Consider the following 6,297-nt stretch of genomic DNA (forward strand, 5'->3'; position numbering starts at 1 on the left):
GGCTGGTAACCGGGAAGGTAGCTAGTCCGATCCCCGGCTCCTCCTAGCCGAGTGTCGAGGTGTCCCTGAGCGAGACACCTCACCCTGACTGCGCCCAACGAGCTGGCGGTCACCCTGCATGCTTGACTCCGCGGTTAGTGTGTGAATGTGTGGATGAACGGTTGAAAGTCGCTTTGGATGAAAGCGTCCACAAAATCCCTTAAATGTTGATGTACAGCATAAGTAGCGGGGGTCGAGATGCCTTGCTCAACCGCTGACTGGCACAACGGGTCTTATTTTTGCTCAACTGTAAGGAGAGGCTTTCAAGATCGTTCATCATTAACGATCACAAAGTTGGTCCTGTGTCTTCGCCGTAGAGTTGGCCGTGACGCCCTCAGTAGTTTGGATTAGTTTTTCTTCCGTCTGCTCCCCCACCTAGGCCGTCGCTCATTGACGCGTCGTCACGACTCACATGTTGCGATTCCTTTTTGCTGAACGTCTGCCTGTGTTTTGCTGTCGTGATGACGCGCCGGTTCTCGCGGCAGGCCCCTACCGACGGCATTATAAGAGTCACGATCTCACCGCTGCCCTTTGTAGTCTGGTTGTAGGGCCATGGGATGACACTGGGACACTGGGGAGGTTTTCACCACCACTCAACTCGAAATCAAGTGAATGCCATTGTAACGGACTGAGGTGGAGACAGTCCATTACAATAGTGTTGACCTGATTGGTGGTCATCTTTACTAATTCACGGAAAAGTAATTGCTAGGCTTATCTTGCACCAAACACATTAGCTTAAAACTGTTTTGTTTTTTTGGTTTTAGCCCCCCAAAAAAGGCTAAAACCTGTGTTTGAGCCCAGATACGAAGTTAGGTGATGCTATTGTAATGGTTTGTAATGGTTTTCACCTCAGTCCATTACAATAGCATTCACTGACTGTACTCATCTCTGCCATTGTTTTACAATGTCTCTCACTTTACCACATCATTTCAGCAAATGACCTCGACCTGCACAGACTATAGGTTATATTGTGTGCCACTGCAATGGACTGTGCCAGTTTAAGATCACAGCTACCCTGCGTCACCGGATAAACTATGGTTAGGGTGAGGGACTCCCAGCCAGAAGGGGCTGGTTTGATACCCACTATCCCGCAGTCTACAGGTTGGCAAAACGAACATAGGTTTCAGGGTGAATCATAAATGTGCAGACTAGATGTGTCTACAATTAGCCGGCCTTCTCATGCAGAGCCAGGCAGACCATATGTATTTGGTGTCAGGCTAGGAGTCTATAGGAAACCTTATAAAGCTGCCCAGAAACATATAGCTTCCTCTGGGCTCAAATTAAACTCACGTCCAGGGTTCTAGTGCTCTAAAACAACATTTGAGAAACCATTTAGTTCATTAAAATCAAATTGAGTCTGTCTGCAGAGTGTCAGAGAAAGAAATATAGCTGAGACAGTTGCCGAGTATAAACATAAGGAACTCAAGCAGTCAATTAGGCAACTCAATTATTATTCATGAATCCGAAAGCTGACAGAATAATTAGATTGTGAACGGTGACTGATGGCTGTTTACAAAGATCCCTGTGATTATTGCAGTAACTCTGTGTACTTTTTTTATTTGGTCTTTGATAAAATCGTCCTGAACGATTCTTTTAATGCAAGATAAGCCCAGTAATTACTCTTACCCGACTTAGTAAATAACATATGCCTAGGTTGATGCAGAACATGTCGGCCTCAAAAGCCTACAGATTTAATACCAGAAATAGCCCCAAGCTACGGGAAGATGTTGACATACATGTTACATCTGTGCTTTTGGTTAACGTTTTATTTCTAATTATTTTAATAATCCAAGAAATATCGTGCACAGACCTTCCCAGCTATGGTAGGGTTAGGTATAAAAGACCATAACAGCATTAATAAGGAAGCCTACGAATTATAAACCCTCACGATATACATGATGATCCTGCGAAGTGGTGACGGATCAACGGGAGGATTTAACTTTAGATCTGGAAAACTCAGTCAGTGAGAAATTGATAAGTCATTGTCACGTCTGATGAGCTGAAGTGTACCGACTTCATGGAGTGGACCCGGGAATTGTGGAGTGAACCCGGGTATCGTACCGTGGGCCTGATGACGACTCACACCGCAAGGTCAACCCTAGAGTGACGCGGACAGGCGCGTAAAGACGCAACTCATCAGTCGTGAGGAGTTTGTCTATTAAGGAGTTTCCAGATACACTTTTCTCATCAATCTGTTGTCAGAAAAGGTTTGCGCTTCAAACAGGCCGTATACAAGCTATTACAACTTAAACGGAGGATATTTAGTTCACATTTTCAATATCATCAATATATAATATGATCACTCTTGGAGTTACAACAGATCGATTTTAGACATCTTTAATTGTACAAATACGTAAGAATATTTTTGCTTTGGTGAGAGCTATTTTGGTTATTAATTGACAGTGCGTTCATGAATCGGGGCTTTTCGTTCCGTTAGGGTAAATCTGATGTCAGCACACCTGTCTCTCCTCGCCTTACACTCATCTGTCAATCAAACCCTCGTGTGTGTGTGTGTGTGTGTGTGTGTGTGTGTGTGTGTGTGTGTGTGTGTGTGTGTGTGTGTGTGTGTGTGTGTGTGTGTGTGTGTGTGTGTGTGTGTGTGTGTGTGTGTTAAAAAGGCGTGTGTGTTAAAAATGCGTGTGTGAATACTATAGCGCTTCAGCACGTGCGAGATCCGCGAATCTCGGCGCCTACACACACACACACACACACACACACACACACACACACACACACACACACACACACACACACACACACACACACACACACACACACACACACACACACACACACACACACACACACACACACACACACACACACACACACACACACACACACACGGTAGACCCGAAGCGTAACGGACAGGGCGGGAGCCGTGTCCACGGCCAAGGGGAGCGCGCGCGGGAGCCTCGGCATGACCGAGACAACTTTTAACACACGAGCACTAGTTCCCCGTTCGGTACTCACCAGACAAGCGGTTCCGTTGAGGATGAGGGCGATGAAGCCGCGGTTGGAGCGCGTCATCCTGGCACGCGGACCCCTCGGTTCACCCCGGTAAATTCCTCCAAAAAAAATAAAGAAAAGGGCTTCAAGAAGACTCTATTCCTATTCCGGCACCGTTATACCGCAAAACTAACGCACGGCGTCCCATCATCTCCGGAGGCGGTGATTCCGTCAACTGCTGCGCTTTGGGCACAGCTCTGGAGCGTGCTGCTGCCGCCCGGTGTCCGCGCGCCGATCCGCGGGTTCGAGGAGTCAGATGAGCGCGATCATAGAAATCCATAGGTGGATGGAGGAAGGAGAAGAGCGGCGGGAGACTTTATGATCCATTGCAACAACAAACAAAAATCAAACTGCCGCACGAAATCCCCTCGATTGAGTGCGAATGTGAGTGTGTGAGCTGCGATAGTATCGCGCGGTTTCGGACCCTCTGGGATGGAGCGGATGGCGGGAGCTGATCGCTCATCTCGTCGTGGGTAGACTGGCAAGAGCTCACACATTTGCGTTGACGTTTAAACAGTTCTCTCTCTCTCTCTCTCTCTCTCTCTCTCTCTCTCTCTCTCTCTCTCTCTCTCTCTCTCTCTCTCTCTCTCTCTCTCTCTCTCTCTCTCTCTCTCTCTCTCTCTCTCTCTCTCTCTCTCTCTCTCTCTCTCTCTCTCTCTCTCTCTCTCTCTTCCCCCCGTGTCTGCCTCTCGACCCCCTCCCTCCATTTGTGTGTCTCTCTCTCTCCCCACCCATCCTCCAAGTTCCCTTTTCTCTCTTCCCGCCATTTACAAACCTAGTCTCGCTGACCGCTTCCCTCAATAGTGGGAGTCAAAGTGATCGATTATATGGGCTGTGTCGGCCTATTACGCAATAGTCTCCCCTCTCCCCGGGGATCAATCAGGATCGCCCTCCGATAACGGTGAATTTTAGGTCAAAGTGCTAGAAGCAGATCAACATGAAAGGAAATGCGTTAACAGTATAGTCGTATAGTAGTGGTAGTGATTTATATATTTAGCTTTGCGCCAAATGCAGATTTTGCCTATAATAAAACGATTTATTTTGTGATTGACAAATGTGATTGACACACCATTCGTGCACTGGTCGTTTTCATGGTATAACCAATAACCGAATCCTCCGTGTCGCATGTGATATATTTCTGACAGCTTTCTTCTTCTTGTTCTTGTTGTTGTGGTTCTTCTTCTTCTTGTTTGAGGAAGCTCCTTGTTGTGATTCCATTGGTTTTCCGCGCCTGTTAATACCGATGCGTTATCTGCCTCGCGCCGTAGGTTAAAGGTTAATTGATCCGGGGTCAGGGGTTAATTTACCCTTCCGTGGATAATGTCAACGCCTCCGGCCGGGGCCGGGTTAGGGGTGAGGGCCTCGCAGCGTGGGGCACGGCACCGTGGTGAGGAATTAAACATGATGGAGACGCGCCGAGTTTAGGTGTCACGCACGCATGCGCGCGCGCACACACACACACACACACACACACACACACACACACACACACACACACACACACACACACACACACACACACACACACACACACACACACACACACACACACACACACACACGTAAATACACACACACACACACGTAAATACACACACACACACACACACACACACACACGTAAATACACACAGACACACACGTAAATACACACACGTAAATACACACGACACACGTACACGTAAATACACACAGACGTAAATTCACACTCACTCACACTCACACTCAGACTCACACACACACACACACACACACACACACACACACACACACACACACACACACACACACACACTCCTTATTGCAATGATGCACGGGGACACAGTCGGCGCCTGAGACGCGTCGTCGCGAGAGATCTCTTCCCCCGTTTTTTTGTTATATTATTCAGAAATTTAGCGCCTTCCCGCCTCTTTATTTGTGAACTCTTTGGGAGAGGAGCAGGAGCAGCCTATAAAGGGATCTGCGCTCCCTGACGCCCCATCGGAGGAGACAGCAGCCGTAATAAAACGCCTTTACGCACGGAGCATGTTCATTCAGCCGCGTACTTTCACTCCGCGCGACATAATTATAGGGCCATAACTCTATCGGTATACTCTCAGGGGAAGACACACACATACACACACACACGCGTGGCCTTGATATTTTCCTGCTCGCTTAAAATAAGCAGGCCTAAGATCTCTCCCATTAAAGACCGACGAGAAGAGTTTACAGATGAGGATGACGGGTATCAGCGTGGCAAACTGAATGAAAAAAAATGGTGTTTGTGTCTCTCTTTTATCCTGTTCGCCTGCCAAACTTCCAACAAGTGGGCTCAATCATTGCATTGCTTGACACGTAATCCTATTACACAGAATAATTCAATGTGGCTGACGAGCTGCCGTCACCGTGAATCGTCTGGAGACATGCGCTCCAGTTTAACCGTTGAGTCTGTGCTGCCCCCTAGCGGTCAGTGGTGGTTATGCGTTGATGACTGGTTGCAGCTCAAGCGGGTGCCCGGCAGAAGGATTTATTAGGCATTTATCCACGTGGGTACTGTGCTGTGGTACGCGTTCCCATAGTATTTGTAAACCGTACCTCGTTAACGTTATGGATATGGATCACCGTTACTGTGCACTCCACATTGTGTTTACTGAGTATGCTCCGGAGTATCTGACATGCAGGAACGCAGAACGACACCTGTCTTCCCTTCGTAAATCAACGCTATATCTTATTTTATTATCCAGTCACAGATCAGTAATCTTTTTGTGTGTGTGTGTGTGTGTGTGTGTGTGTGGGGGTGTGTGTGTGTGTGTGGGGGTGTGTGGGTGGGTGTGTCGGATCAGGGATGACTATAACGCTTGTTGTTGCTTATACAACTTATACAACTCAGAATGGCCTCATCTTGTCCTTGGGCTTATAGCAGAGAATATCTTGACACACACACACACACACACACACACACACAGGCTACACAGACACACACAGACACACACAGACACACACACACACACACACACTGCCTTAACATTACAAAGGTTTGGATGTCAAAGCGATGAGACAAACAGACAAACTATATGCGGTAGCCTACACTCAGTATTAGAATAGTCTGTGCAGTGTTGATATTCTCCTTTATAATTCATAACAATGTTTGGATAAACAGTTTAATATGATGTATTTTATCAATCCCAGATGGGCGGTTAGGGTGTCATTGCAGAAATGCCAGGATAGTAAAAGTAGTAAAAATAGTAATTTAATTATTTATTATTAAAA

The sequence above is a fragment of the Gadus chalcogrammus genome, chromosome 2 (genome assembly GCF_026213295.1).
Source record: "Gadus chalcogrammus isolate NIFS_2021 chromosome 2, NIFS_Gcha_1.0, whole genome shotgun sequence".
Lineage (NCBI taxonomy): Eukaryota > Metazoa > Chordata > Actinopteri > Gadiformes > Gadidae > Gadus > Gadus chalcogrammus.